The 15,813-nt window shown below is 42.2% G+C and overlaps 1 long non-coding RNA gene across 1 annotated transcript; it reads left to right on the forward strand.

Annotated features, from left to right (window-relative positions):
- Positions 1 to 70: 70 nt before the first annotated feature.
- Positions 71 to 2,036, forward strand: LOC120055586. Its single transcript, XR_005477703.1, has 3 exons — positions 71 to 192; positions 308 to 346; positions 524 to 2,036. It is a non-coding gene; the product is annotated as an uncharacterized LOC120055586 (long non-coding RNA).
- The last annotated feature ends 13,777 nt before the right edge of the window (positions 2,037 to 15,813 follow it).

A 15,813-nucleotide genomic window follows, 5' to 3' on the forward strand; every position in this document is an offset into this window, starting at 1 on the left:
ATAAAAGCTCAAAATCATATACAGAAGATTGCAGTATGGTAATGTTGGATTTACCTCCATAGTGTTGGTGGCAGGAACCCTGGTGGAGTTGAGGAGGAGTGCTATGAGAACGACTTGGTTCAGGTGCTGGAGGATGAGCTGAAGATGGGGGAACTACTAAAACACAGACGGGAGCAAGAGAAAACCCATATGGTGACCTATGGTTTGAGTTATTATTATGGAAAATAAGTGCATTTCAAAACACATTCCTTACAAATTCCTTGAATTATTCTCTCTTAATTTTGGTTGTTTTCTTGGTGCGGTACAGGTGACTTTGCAGCAATGACCTTGTTTAACAAGTCTCCTGGTAAGAAGACTAATTCATTTATTTGACATGTTCTTACCATTTGATGTTCACTGCGCAAAAATAATAACTATTCCTCTTCTGTGTCTATTTGATTCACTGCCTGAAATGTATTTTTTCTCACTACGCTATATTCCAGTACAAATGGGCAGAGTATTTAACTCCCTGTCCTCTCAACAGGTAAGCAATATGAAAAGCCACAAAAGTAGAAAAACACTGGAAGATGGATGAGAAGAGAAGGCATATAGAGAAGGCTGTGAAGAGATGATGGTCCACATGCATGCAAGACGAGCTAAAAAAGAAGTGACAAGGAGGAAGGATCAAAGTTATGACACTGCTAAATCCAACAATAGAATACATAGTTATATTATGTAAAGATCTATTTTTTAAACCAACAGCATTTTTAAGTGAATACTGTGAACCGATATGGAGGGATTATTAAACAAAACAGCTGTCTATTATACCACCGGTGCCATAAAATCAAATAACTTTGTTGAGAATTATTTGATTTTTAATCATATTATTTTTGGGTATGAGTTGTTGAAGAATTGTGCAAGTATATGCTGTAGTTCAATTTTCCCTGGGGCCACATTCGGTCTTCAACGAGGGTCGCACTGAATTGTTTAAAATATTTCCTTGCTGTCTAAATTTGCAAAAAATTGTCCTCTATCCATCATTTTGGGAATTTTCTATGCTCTCTGACTGTTTAGTGTTTATTAGCAAGCTGGACTGTCAAGAAACTGTATGAGTATAGGTCCAATATAATTTCTACCCAGTTTTGCTTAGATTTTAGTCCTTTTTTTCATTTTAAAGTATATTTTTACTCAAACCACCCACGGGCCTGATTGGACACCCTCCGACCTGCGGGCCGTATGTTTGACACTCCTGCTGTATTTGTATTGCTGGTGAGATTGCTTTTTAAACCAAATAGTAAACTTGGTATATGTGTAAACTGAGGCACAACTGTCTATAACCCAGAGGGTAGCTACAGTATGTCTGACGCTATGACCTGGTTGGCCCATCAGTCGAATGATACTGGTGTTGTATCGCTTTTGTATTTGTTGTTTGACCGTTTAGCTTTTTGATTGACCTATTGAAAGAGTGGCTTGTCAGATAGTTTATTTTATTTGCCTTAGCTGGTTAGCCTAGCTCACCTTTGGATGGGGTACAGTCAGACCATCAATGCAGCATGTACTGTAGCTAACATTGTTCCAGCCACTGATAAATTTACTTTCACTGTCAAAATCACTTTGTTTATTTCACCCACAAGTATTGCCTAGTAGTTAATAGTACTGTATTACGTAATACAACTTTGCAGCAGAGGAACAATGTTATTTGCCTTCTTCTGCATGTTGTGTTTGCCACATTGCAAATTTTATTTAATTCCTGCTGGAGTATTAAGCCGTTAGGCGATACTAAGAGAATGAGACAGTAAAAGACAAAGAAGCTGAACCTATGATACATCTAATGCTGGAAAGTGATATTGTCTACTGAAGGATTTTGTTAACTAATAGCTATACATTGATTAAGAGTTATAGTTGAGTTTATTTTATTAATAGCTGCTTGAGATTTGAAGATGTGACGACATAAATTAAATTGGAGTAGGGAGTACAGTACGTAGACAGTACATAGAATGGACAGTACAGTACATACAGTGAGGGAAAAAAGTATTTGATCCCCTGCTGATTTTGTACGTTTGCCCACTGACAAAGAAATGATTAGTCTCTAATTTTAATGGTAGGTTTATTTGAACAGTGAGAGACAGAATAACAACAAAAAAATCCCCAAAACGCATGTCAAAAATGTTATAAATTGATTTGCATTTTAATGAGGGAAATAAGTATTTGACCCCTCTGCAAAACATGACTTAGTACTTGGTGGCAAAGCCCTTGTTGGCAATCACAGAGGTCAGACGTTTCTTGTAGTTGGCCACCAGGTTTGCACACATCTCAGGAGGGATTTTGTCCCACTCCTCTTTGCAGATCTTCTCCAAGTCATTAAGGTTTCGAGGCTGACGTTTGGCAACTCGAACCTTCAGCTCCCTCCACAGATTTTCTATGGGATTAAGGTCTGGAGACTGGCTAGGCCACTCCAGGACCTTAATGTGCTTCTTCTTGAGCCACTCCGTGTGTTTTGGGTCATTGACATGCTGGAATACCCATCCACGACCCATTTTCAATGCCCTGGATGAGGGAAGGAGGTTCTCACTCAAGATTTGACGGTACATGGCCCCGTCCATCGTCCCTTCGATGCAGTGAAATTATCCTGTCCCCTTAGCAGAAAAACACCCCCAAAGCATAATGTTTCCACCTCCATGTTTGACGGTGGGGATGGTGTTCTTGGGGTCATAGGCAGCATTCCTCCTCCAAACACGGTGAGTTGAGTTGATGCCAAAGAGCTCCATTTTGGTCTCATCTGACCACAACACTTTCACCCAGTTGTTCTCTGAATCATTCAGATGCTCATTAGCAAACGTCAGACGGGCATGTATATGTGCATTCTTGAGCAGGGGGACCTTGCGGGCGCTGCAGGATTTCAGTCCTTCACGGCGTAATGTGTTACCAATTGTTTTCTTGGTGACTATGGTCCCAGCTGCCTTGAGATCATTGACAAGATCCTCCCGTGTAGTTCTGGGCTGATTCCTCACCGTTCTCATGATCATTGCAAATCCACGAGGTGAGATCTTGCATGGACCCCCAGGCCGAGGGAGATTGACAGTTATTTTGTGTTTCTTCCATTTGCGAATAATCGCACCAACTGTTGTCACCTTCTCACCAAGCTGCTTGGCGATGGTCTTGTAGCCCATTCCAGCCTTGTGTAGGTCTACAATCTTGTCCCTGACATCCTTGGAGAGCTCTTTGGTCTTAGCCATGGTGGAGAGTTTGGAATCTGATTGATTGATTGCTTCTGTGGACAGGTGTCTTTTATACAGGTAACAAACTGAGATTAGGAGCACTCCCTTTAAGAGTGTGCTCCTAATCTCAGCCCGTTACCTGTATAAAAAGACACATGGGAGCCAGAAATCTTTCTGATTGAGAGGGGGTGAAATACTTATTTCCCTCATTAAAATGCAAATCAATTTATAACATTTTTGACATGTGTTTTTCTGGATTTTTTTGTTGTCATTCTGTCTCTGTTCAAATAAACCTATCATTAAAATTATAGACTCATAATTTCCTTGTCAGTGGGCAAACTTACAAAATCAGCAGGGGATCAAATACTTTTTTCCCTCACTGTATAACGGACAACATTGTTCATAACACTCCAGATTCTAAGGTTTACACTTGCAAGAACAGAGGACATTGTTTGTTTACCATGTTTTAGAATCAATATCCTCTGTTTTACCATAGATTTTGAAATTGCATTGTCATTTAAATGTTCTGACAAATTATTAGCGTTCTTATACTCACTCACACACAAATCTCTCAGCAACATACACTCAAAGACACTCACAGTCACACACTTGGTAACCAAGCTCATTGTGTGCAAATGTTACCCAGTTACTTTAAAATATGTGGTGCAAGCCAATAAATGTGTGAAATATATCTAGTATGATTTTCAAGCTAGTTCGTATAAGTGATTTTGCATGGTGGTGATGATGCATAATAAAGAATTGACACAACATGATAATGTTGTTGCCTATGAGCTCTTTCTCTTCTTTTTATCCATCACTTATAAAAGGCACCTGCATAGCCTGGAGTCCAAACTGATATCTGTTTGAAACAATGATGAAACTGAGAAAATCCGTTTGGATTCCAGGATAGCACTATGAATTCCAATAGGTTTGCTTTACTGCCCCACAATTTATTATCTGTCACTAGTTCAATGCTCCCAGCTCACTGCATTTAATTCATCACACACCCTCCCAGTTAGAACAAAAGAGCAGACAACCATTGCTAGATAAGATCACTACTTGTGTATAACCTCACACAAACTGTAGGTGTATCCCTTGGCTACTGTCAGTAAGATAGGGTCTCTGTCGAATTCAGAAGTAGCCTTCAAGTTGACATGATTCCCTAAGAATTTATATCAGAGAAAAATTGCACGCAGCAGCTGGGTACTGAACGTTTGAAAGTATGTCAAATAACCCCTTGGGCCAAAGAAAAGGCCTTTGCCGAAGCATTTCAGCCAAGGTAATCTTAAATGCTAATGACATTTCATGCTTTCTTGCTCCTAACTTATTTATGAAACTGACACCATCGTTTCATTACTTTGCCTGCTCTGTCCTCTGTTTCTGCTCTCCTGCTATTGCCTGACATGCCACTCTATTGTTCTGTCTTCCTCCCTCTAGGTAGGACTTGAGTGCCCCCTGCTGTTCAACAAGTATCTTCTTCTTTGGTATTATGGCTGTCCGCAAACAAATGTTATAGGTGCATCACTCCGCCTGCTTTCTTGGCTGTATATCAGACTAATATTCTGGAGAATGAATTCATTACACTTTGTGAAAAAGTTGCCCTACCAACTAACCCTACACCCATTAAAACCTCATCACTATTCCACTACTTTGGCTCTATCTGATCCTACATCAGGCCAACAGCCTGGGAGGACGGGACACTATCATTCAAAACACCTTGTAACTCTTCTGCAGTAAAATCTCATACACCCAAGTACTTCTCCGCAGCGGCCATCACAACATCTATCCTCTGTGATTTATGTTCCATTCCTGCTGTACAGTTGACAACCATGGCCATGAACGCCAAAAATACCAACCTTACTGAAGCATATTTTATTCCTATCACTCTCTATTGACCTCTGCCTACTCACAGGGGATCCTCTTAGGATCTCTCACCCTGGACCCATTTTCCTCTACTACTCTCATCACTGCCTCAGCATTCGACACCTTCTGCACTACTTTGATCCTAGTAACCTCAACATGTCTTTGTCTCACCAGACACCTCTGATCTCCAACACCATGCGTAACCCTACAGTTTACACACAACTTTTTCCACCGTTACTACAAATTCCTTTGCCTCATGTCCTCCTGCACACTTCTCACATCTAGAAATTTCCCTCCTACAGACTGCTGCCAACACCATAAGCTTGACATCTAAAACACCTTAATGGGTTTGGGACAAAAGCTCTCACGGGATAACTCGCACATCCTAACTTGACTTTATCTGGTAAAAACTCTGCATCAAAATTCAGTAGTACAGGCAGTGTCTTCTCTGTTTCACCACACTCTCCACCGGGTCTGTGTCGCACCAAACGGTGGTCGTCACAGACACCGGGAATCTTCAACTTCATCTTCAACAAACCCTCCTCAACACTTAATGCCAGTCCAGTTATCACTCCTTTCAACAGAGGCGCCCTGCTCAGGAGAGAAAAACATGTCACAGTTCTTGTCCCCAGTCAATTTTGCTGTGACTCTTACATGGATGATGTTAAAAATATTTGTTGGTCTAATGTGATTAATAAGGAGCATCCAGACGCTGCACTTGATGAATTTGCTTCTTCCAATTATTGATAAACATGCACCTATTAAGAAACTGACTGTTAGAACTGTTAACGCTCCATGGATTGATGAGGAATTAAAAAACGGTATTGTGGAAAGAGATGGGGTAAGAAGAGTGGCTAATAAGTCTGGCTGCACATCTGACTAGCTGACTTACTGCAAATCGAGAAATTATGTGACTAAACTCAACAAAAAGAACAAGAAACTGTATTATGAAGCCAAGATCAATGATATAAGGAATGCTGGGAAAAATTTTGCGTATTTCAATTAAATTATGATCAGAAAGACTAATTCAACTCCATCTTTCATCGAATCAGATGGCTTATTCATCACAAAACCATTTGATGTTGCCAATTATTTTAATGATTACTTCAAGTGGGCAAACTTAGGCAGGAAATTCCAACAATGAACAGTGAGCCTTCGTATTCATGCATAGAAAAACAAATAAGAAAGAAAAGCATTGCAAGTTTGACTTTTGTAAAGTTAGTGTGGGATAGGTGGAAAAATTATTGTTATCGAACAATAATGACAAACCTGGCATTGACAATTTAGATGGAAATCTACTGAGGATGGTAGCTGACTCTATAGCCACTCCTATCAGTCATATCTTTAATCTGAGCCTAGAGGAAAGTCTTTGTCCTCATGCCTGGAGGGAGCCAACGTAATTCCTACCCAAGAGTGGTAAAGAGGCCTTTACTGGTTTTAACAGCAGACCTATAAGCTTACTACCAGCTCTTAGCAAACTGTTGGATTTATTTTTCTTTCTCTGTAAACAAATTAACAACAGACTTTCAGCATGGTTATAGAGAAGGGCACTCAACATGTACAGCACTGTCACAAATGACTGATAATTGGTTGAAATAAATTGATAATAAGAAGATTATGGGAGGTGTACTGTTAGATTTCAGTGCACCCTTTGATATTATTGACCATAACCTGTTGTTGAAAAAAATGTATGTGTTATGGCTTTTCAACTTCTGCCATATTGTGGATTCAGAGCTATCTATCTAATAGAATTCAAAGGGTTTTCTTTAATGGAAGCTTCTCTAATGTCAAACATGTAAAGTGTGGAGTACCGCAGGGCAGCTCTCTAGGCCCTCTACTCTTTTCTATTTTTACCAATGACCTGCCACTGGCATTGAACAAAGCACGTGTGTCCATGTATGCTGATGATTTAACCAAATACGCATCAGCAACCACAACTAATAAAGTCGCCGAAACCCTTAACAAAGAGTTGCAATCTGTTTTGGAATGGGTGGCCAGTAATAAACTGGTCCTGAACATCTCTAAAACTAAGAGAATTGTATTTGGTACAAATCATTCCCTAAGTTCTAGACCTCAGCTGAATCTGGTAATGAATGGTGTGGCTGTTGAACAAGTTGAAGAGACTTAATTACTTGGTGTTACCTTAGATTGTAAACTGTCATGGTCAAACATATAGATTCAATGGTTGTAAAGATGGGGAGAGGTCTGTCCTAGTTAAGCTGCAGCTGGCCCGAACAGAGCAGCATGTCTTGCTCTTCATTGTAATCAGAGGGCTGATATAAATATGATGCATGCCAGTCTGTCTTGGCTAAGAGTTGAGGAGAGACTGACTGCGTCACTTCTTTTTTATAAGAAGCATTGTGTAGAAAATCCCAAATGTTTTGCTCCCTCTGGATGGCAGAAATGCAAAAATTCCACATGATTCAACTTCGAGTCACTTTCACTGACCCAACATTGCCCAACCTCTTCTCCACCCAACCTGACACCACATATGGATCAGCCAGAAGGCAAGGATCCATATTCTCCAAAAATCTCACTCGCACTGGGCAAAAAACATCTTTATCACCATAAGGACGAGGCTCGAACTTGGCGGTCTTCACTGCACCTGGCACCATAGTTAATTCATTCTCACTCTTGTCATGTTAAATTTCTTTCTGCAGGACTCCATATTTATTCTTAATATGGACCATAGTCTTTTTTTATTATTTCCTGCCTGCCTTCTTACCGACCTCTATGGGTTCCTCTGACTCCATCCCCAAGTCCGACAACCATTCGGGGACGTACCTGCCATCTTGTCATGTCACGGCTGTCGTAAGAACAGGACCAAGGCGCAGCGGATGTTGAGTTCCACATATTTAATTCAAAAAGAGAAACTTAAACAAAACATATTAATACACGAACAACTAAACGTGACTACGTGGTGCACATGCACAAACACAAAACAATATCCCACAAACACAGGTGGGAAAAATAGCTACAACGATTACCAGCTGCCTCTAATTGGGAATAATACAAAACACCAACATAGACTAGAACACAACAATATTATACTAGAATACCCCCTAGTCACACCCTGACCTACTACACCATTGAGAAACAAGTGCTCTCTATGGTCAGGGCATGACATGTCAACCACGCCTCTCCGTTACGTGGGTTTAATGACAAGACCCAAAGAGGGACAAACATTTTTTTTAACAAGTATCTCAGCCCCCAGAACCAAATATTGTCTGCCACGAGAGACCAACAGGATTTTAACCAGATGGGATACAGGTTTAGTCAGATTTGACTTTTTGTAGCAGGTTAGAAGTACTTACTTACCTAGCAAGTTAGGAGAATTAGGTTAAGGTTATAAAAAGGGTTAGGGTTAGCTCACCAAGTGAGGAGATTATGTATGGAGGTCAATGAGGGTGTCAAATTTGGTTAAAAAAAATGTAATGGCTTATTTGCTTGAATATACTTTTTCTAATGCTTAGGTTGTTATGCGTGTACTGATATAAGTAGGACACGTGACATCCCGGAGACTTTGAGAAAAAAACACTTTCTATTGAAGATTATGGACATACTGACAAGATGCATGTCTCACCTCCCTTTTTTGAATATTCAATGAGAGTAGTTGACATCAACCGCCTGTATTCAATGGAGAGAGATGCTATGCTACTAGCCTCATACCATGAATATGCATAGCCATCTCTAGACAACTCCCACATAAAGGGATGTTAATCAAACTTTCCGGGACATCACGTGTCCTACTTATATTAGTACACTAGCAACAATTTAAGCATTACGAAACTTCTATTCAATCAAATAAATATCATGTAGCAAATAAGCCATACATACTCCTTGCTTGGCCGAAACAACGAGTCGCCTGCTGGAGGGAGACAGATTTTACCCAGAGTTGGGCCTCTCTTCCTCTTCCTCTTCCTCTCTGTTTATATCGGAGGTCATGTTAGTGTTATCTACAATCCTTGGGACGTACCTACCCTAAATCCTAACCCTAACCTTAACCCTTACCCTAACCAGTAGCAATTTTAGCATGTAAATCTTGGTGGGGCAAACTCCCCCAATTTTTTTTAGATGCATGCCAGCTAAGCCATTACACAACACAACACTGAACAATACATTCATTGCACTATAATGGTGACAAATGATACCCACAAACTGTTAGGGCCTACATAAAGCTGCCCCAACAGCAAAGCTTTCTTTTCAGCACCTTTGAATTAATCCTTACCACTTCTTCACTTGACTATCAGCGGAGCCTTGTCTGGCAGCGAAACAGTTAATTCAGCCTAATTTACTGCCTTTTGAAAAAAACATAGCTGATATGGCTGACTTGCTTAAACAAATGTGGTTTCTACTGACAATTGAGATGTAAAAACTATGGCATAAGGGGATGACGAGCAAATAAGAGGTAATCTGTAATTTCCATTAAGACATTAATGAGCGAGCTAGGACGGACATAGTCAATAACTATACGTTCAGCACTTTTGAAATGTACAGCGACAGAATTCAAATCAAATAAAATGTTATTAGTCACATGCGCTGAATATAACAGTAGACCTTACAGTGAAATGCTTATTTACAAGCCGTTAACCAACAATGCAGTTTAAAAAATATGAATAAGAATAAGAAATAAAAGGAACAGGTAATTAAAGAGCAGCAGTGAAATAACAATAGCGAGACTATATACAGGGGGTACCGGTACAGAGTCAATGTGCGGGGGCACCGGTTAGTCCAGGTAGTTGAGGTAATATGTACATGTAGGTAGAGTTATTAAAGTGACTATGCATAGATAATAACAGAGAGTAGCAGCGGCGTAAAAGAGGGGGGGGGGGGGGGGGGGGGGGGGGGGCAATGCAAGTAGTCTGGGTAGCAATTCGATTAGATGTTCATGAGTCTTATGGCTTGGGGATAGAAGCTGTTTAGAAGCCTCTTGGACCAAGACTTGGTGCTCCGGCACTGCTTGCCGTGCAGTAGCAGAGAGAGCAGTCTATGACTACGGTGACTGGGGTCTTTGACCATTTTTAGGGCCTTCCTCTGACACCGCCGGGTATAGAGGTCCTGGATGGCAGGAAGATAGACCTCAGTGATGAACTGGGCCGTACGCACTACCCTCTGTAGTGCCTTGCGGTTGGAGGCCGAGCAGTTGCCATACAAGGCAGTGATGCAACCAGTCAGGATGCCTTCGATGGTGCAGCTGTAGAACCTTTTGAGGATCTGAGGACCCATGCCAAATCTTTTCAGTCTCCTGAGGGGAATAGGTTGCGTCGTGCCCTCTTCACGACTGTCTTGGTGTGCTGGGACCATGTTAGTTTGTTGGTGATGTGGACACCAAGGAACTCCAAGCTCTCAACCTGCTCCACTACAGCCCTGTCGATGAGAATGGGGGCGTGCTCGGTCCTCTTTTTCTTGTAGTCCACAATAATCTCCTTTGTCTTGATCAGGTTGAGGGAGAGGCTGTTGTCCTGGCCCCACACAGCCAGGTCTCTGACCTCCTCCCTATAGGCTGTCTCGTCGCTGTAGGTGATCAGGCCTACCACTGTTGCATCATTGGCAAACTTAATGATGGTGTTGGAGTCGTGCCTGGCCATGCAGTCATGAGTGAACAGGGAGTACAGGAGGGGACTGAGCACACACCCCGGAGGGGCCCCTGTGTTGAGGATCAGCGTGGCGGATGTGTTGTTACCTGCCCTTAGCTCCTAGGTATGGCCCATCAGGCAGTCCAGGATCCAGTTGCAGAGGGAGGTGTTAAGTCACAGGGTCCTTAGCTTATTGATGAGCTTTGAGGGCACTATGGTGTTGAACGCTGAGCTGTAATGAATAGCATCCTTACATATGTGTTCCTTTTGTCCAGGTGGGAAAGGGCAGTGTGGAGTGCAATAGAGATTGCATCATCTGTGGATCTGCAAATTGGAGTGGGTCTAATGTTTCTGGGATAATGGTGTTGATGTGAGCTATGACCAGCCTTTCAAAGCACTTCATGGCTACAGACGTGAGTGCTACGGGTCAGTAGTCATTTAGGCAGGTTACCTTAGTGTTCTTGGGCATAGGGACTATGTTGGTCTGCTTAAAACATGTTAATATTACAGACTTGGACAGGGAGAGGTTGAAAATGTCAGTAAAGAAAGACACTTGCCAGTTGGTCAGCGCATGCTCGCAGTACACGTCCTGGTAATCTGTCTGGCCCTGCGTTCTTGTGAATGTTGACCTGTTTAGGGTCTTACTCACATCGACTGTGGAGAGCGTGATCACACAGCTCTCCGGAACAGCTGGTGCTCTCATGCATGTTTCAGTGTTATTTGCCTCGATGCGAGCATAGAAGTAGTTTAGCTCGTCTGGTATGCTCGTGTCACTGGGCAGCTCTCTGCTGTGCTTCCCTTTGTAGTCTGTAATGGTTTGCAAGCCCTGCCACATCCAACGAGCGTCAAAGCCGGTGTAGTACGATTCGATCTTAGTCCTGTATTGATGCTTGCCTGTTTGATGATTTGTCGGAGGGCATAGCGGGATTATTTATAAGCTTCTGGGTTAGAGTCCCGCTCCTTGAAAGCGGCAGCTCTAGCCTTTAGCTCAGTGTAGATATGGCCTGTAATCCATGGCTGTCATGTTTTGTCATTGATTATCATGTCTTGTCCCTGTGCTTCCCTTCTATTCGTTTCCCTCTGCTGGTCTTATTAGGTTCTTTCCCTCTTTCTATCCCTCTCTCTCCCCCTCCCTCTCTCCCTCTCTCGCTCTCTCTCTCTATCGTTCCGTTCCTGCTCCCAGCTGTTCCTCATTCTCCTAACTACCTCATTTACTCTTTCACACCTGTCCCCTATTTTGCCCTCTGATTAGAGTCCCTATTTCTCCCTCTGTTTTCCGCTTCTGTCCTTGTCGGATCCTTGTTTGATGTTTGCTGTTCTGTGTCCTTGTTCCGCCCTGTCGTGTTTTTGCCTTCTTCAGATGCTGCGTGTGAGCAGGTGTCTATGTCAGCTACGGCCTGTGCCTTCCCGAAGCGACCTGCAGTCTGTGGTCGCGTCTCCAGTCGTTCCTCTCTACTGACGAGAGGATTTCAGTTTTCCTGTTTTGTATTTACCTAAGATAATATCCAGGAGTATCGTTTTTGTTTAAGACTGGAATAAAGACTCTGTTTCTGTTAAGTCGCTTTTGGGTCCTCATTCACCAGCATAACAATGGCTTCTTGTTGGGGTATGTATGTACGTTCACTTTGGGGGCGATGTCATCGATGCACTTACTGATGAAGCCAGTGACTGATGTGGTGTACTCCTCAATGCCATCGGAAGAATCCCGGAACATATTCCACTCTGTGCAAGCAAATCAGTCCTGTAGCTTAGCATCTGCTTCATCTGACCACTTTTTTATTGACCGAGTCACTGGTGCTTCATGCTTTAATTTTTGCTTGTAAACAGGAATTGGGAGGATAGAATTATGGTCAGATTTGCCAAATGGAGGGCGAGGGAGAGTTTTGTACACATATCTGTGTGGAGTAAAGGTGGTCTAGAGTTTTTTCCCTCTGGTTACACATTTAACATGCTGATAGAAATTTGGTAAATCTGATTTCAGAACATGGGAACATGGGCTATTCTTACAGTATTCTGCCTGAACACCAAGTCAGGCCTGTAGGATAAATAAAGGGGGCATATAAGAAGACAATGCAAGCTCTTATAATATTCGAGGATGACATTTCTCTAGAACAGGCTATAGACTACAGGTGCACCACCAAGTCAGAACAGTAGGCTAAGTTACGAGGGGGAAATGGACTTCAATTGGTATGATGTGTTACGTTTCATATCAAATCAAATCAAATGTATTTATATAGCCCTTCTTACATCAGCTGATACAGTGGGGCAAAAAAGTATTTAGTCAGCCACCAATTGTGCAAGTTCTTCCACTTAAAAAGATGAGAGAGGCCTGTAATTTTCATCATAGGTACACTTCAACTATGACAGACAACATGAGAAAAAAAATCCAGAAAATCACATTGTAGGATTTTTAATGAATTTATTTGCAAATTATGGTGGAAAATAAGTATTTGGTCAATAACAAAAGTTTATCTCAATACTTTGTTATATACCCTTTGTTGGCAATGACAGATGTCAAACGTTTTCTGTAAGTCTTCACAAGGTTTTCACACACTGTTGCTGGTATTTTGGCCCATTCCTCCATGCAGATCTCCTCTAGAGCAGTGATGTTTTGGGGCTGTTGCTGGGCAACACGGACTTTCAACTCCCTCCAAAGATTTTCTATGGGGTTGAGATCTGGAGACTGGCTAGGCCACTCCAGGACCTTGAAATGCTTCTTACGAAGTCACTCCTTCGTTGCCCGGGCGGTGTGTTTGGGATCATTGTCATGCTGAAAGACCCAGCCACGTTTCAGCTTCAATGCCCTTGCTGATGGAAGGAGCTTTTCACTCAAAATCTCACGATACATGGCCCCATTCATTCTTTCCTTTACACGGATCAGTCGTCCTGGTCCCTTTGCAGAAAAACATCCCCAAAGCATGATGTTTCCACCCCCATGCTTCACAGTAGGTATGGTGTTCTTTGGATGCAACTCAGCATTCTTTGTCCTCCAAACACGACGAGTTGAGTTTTTACCAAAAAGTTATATTTTGGTTTCATCTGACCATATGACATTCTCCCAATCTTCTTCTGGATCATCCAAATGCTCTCTAGCAAACTTCAGACGGGCCTGGACATGTACTGGCTTAAGCAGGGGGACACGTCTGGCACTGCAGGATTTGAGTCCCTGGCGGCGTAGTGTGTTACTGATGGTAGGCTTTGTTACTTTGGTCCCAGCTCTCTGCAGGTCATTCACTAGGTCCCCCCGTGTGGTTCTGGGATTTTTGCTCACCGTTCTTGTGATCATTTTGACCCCACGGGGTGAGATCTTGCGTGGAGCCCCAGATCGAGGGAGATTATCAGTGGTCTTGTATGTCTTCCATTTCCTAATAATTGCTCCCACAGTTGATTTCTTCAAACCAAGCTGCTTACCTATTGCAGATTCAGTCTTCCCAGCCTGGTGCAGGTCTACAATTTTGTTTCTGGTGTCCTTTGACAGCTCTTTGGTCTTGGCCATAGTGGAGTTTGGAGTGTGACTGTTTGAGGTTGTGGACAGGTGTCTTTTATACTGATAACAAGTTCAAACAGGTGCCATTAATACAGGTAACGAGTGGAGGACAGAGGAGCCTCTTAAAGAAGAAGTTACAGGTCTGTGAGAGCCAGAAATCTTGCTTGTTTGTAGGTGACCAAATACTTATTTTCCACCATAATTTGCAAATAAATTCATTAAAAATCCTACAATGTGATTTTCTTTAATTTTGTTTCTCATTTTGTCTGTCATAGTTGAAGTGTACCTATGATGAAAATTACAGATCTCTCTCATAGTTTTAAGTGGGAGAACTTGCACAATTGGTGGCTGACTAAATACTTTTTTGCCCCACTGTCTATCAAAGTGCTGTACAGAAACCCAGCCTAAAGCCCCAAACAGCAAGCAATGCAGGTGTAGAAGCACGGTGGCTAGGGAAAACTCCCTAGAAAGGCCAAAACCTAGGAAGAGACCTAGAGAGGAAGCAGGCTATGAGGGGTGGCCAGTCCTCTTCTGGCTGTGCTGGGTGGAGATTATAACAGAACATGGCCAAGATGTTCAAATGTTCATAAATGACCAGCATGGTCAAATAATAGTAATCACAGTGAACAGGTCAGGGTTCCATAGCCGCAGGCAGAACAGTTGAAACTGGAGCAGCAGCACGGCCAGGTGGACTGGGGACAACAAGGAGTCATCATGCCAGGTAGTCCTGGGGCATGGTCCTAGGGCTCAGGTCCTCCGAGAGAGAGAAAGAAAGAAAGAGAGAAAGAAAGAGAGAATTAGAGAGAGCATACTTAAATTCACACAGGACACCGGATAAGACAGGAGAAATACTCCAGATATAAAAAGACTGACCCTAGCCCCCCGACACATAAACTACTGCAGCATAAATACTGGAGGCTGAGACAGGAGGGGTCAGGAGACACTGTGGCCCCATCCGATGATACCCCCGGACAGGGCCAAACAGGCAGGATACACCATATGGTATGTATTCATTTGTGGGTGTCCATCATTCATTTCATATGATATGTTATGAATTACAATTTGTATATGTTTACAAAAATTACAATTGATATATGTTACGAATTGTAATTCATACAACATATTACAAATTGCAGTTTGTACAATATGTTACGAATTTGCTAAATGTATGATATGTTACGAATTCCAATGTGTTGTTGCTAACGTTAGCTAGGTGCCTAGGTTCGGCTTAAGTTTATAGGGTTAGGAGTTAGGTTAAAGGGTTAAAGGGTTAGCTAACATGCTAAGTAAACTCAGCAAAAAAAGAAATGTTCTCTCACTGTCAACTGCGTTTATTTTCAGCAAACTTAACATGTGTAAATATTTGTATGAACATAACAAGATTTAACAACTGAGACATAAACTGAACAAGTTCCACAAACATGTGACTAACAGAAATTGAATAATGTGTCCCTGAACAAAGGGGGGGTCAAAATCAAAAGTAACAATCAGTATCTGGTCTGGCCACCAGATGCATTAAGTACTGCAGTGCATCTCCTCCTCATGGACTGCCCCAGATTTGCTAGTTCTTGCTGTGAGATGTTACCCCACTCTTCCACCGAGGCATCTGCAAGTTCCCGGACATTTCTGTGGGGAATGGCCCTAGCCCTCACCCTCCAATCCAACAGGTCCCAGACGTGCTCAATGGGAT

Source organism: Salvelinus namaycush, chromosome 11, assembly GCF_016432855.1.
Source record: "Salvelinus namaycush isolate Seneca chromosome 11, SaNama_1.0, whole genome shotgun sequence".
NCBI lineage: Eukaryota > Metazoa > Chordata > Actinopteri > Salmoniformes > Salmonidae > Salvelinus > Salvelinus namaycush.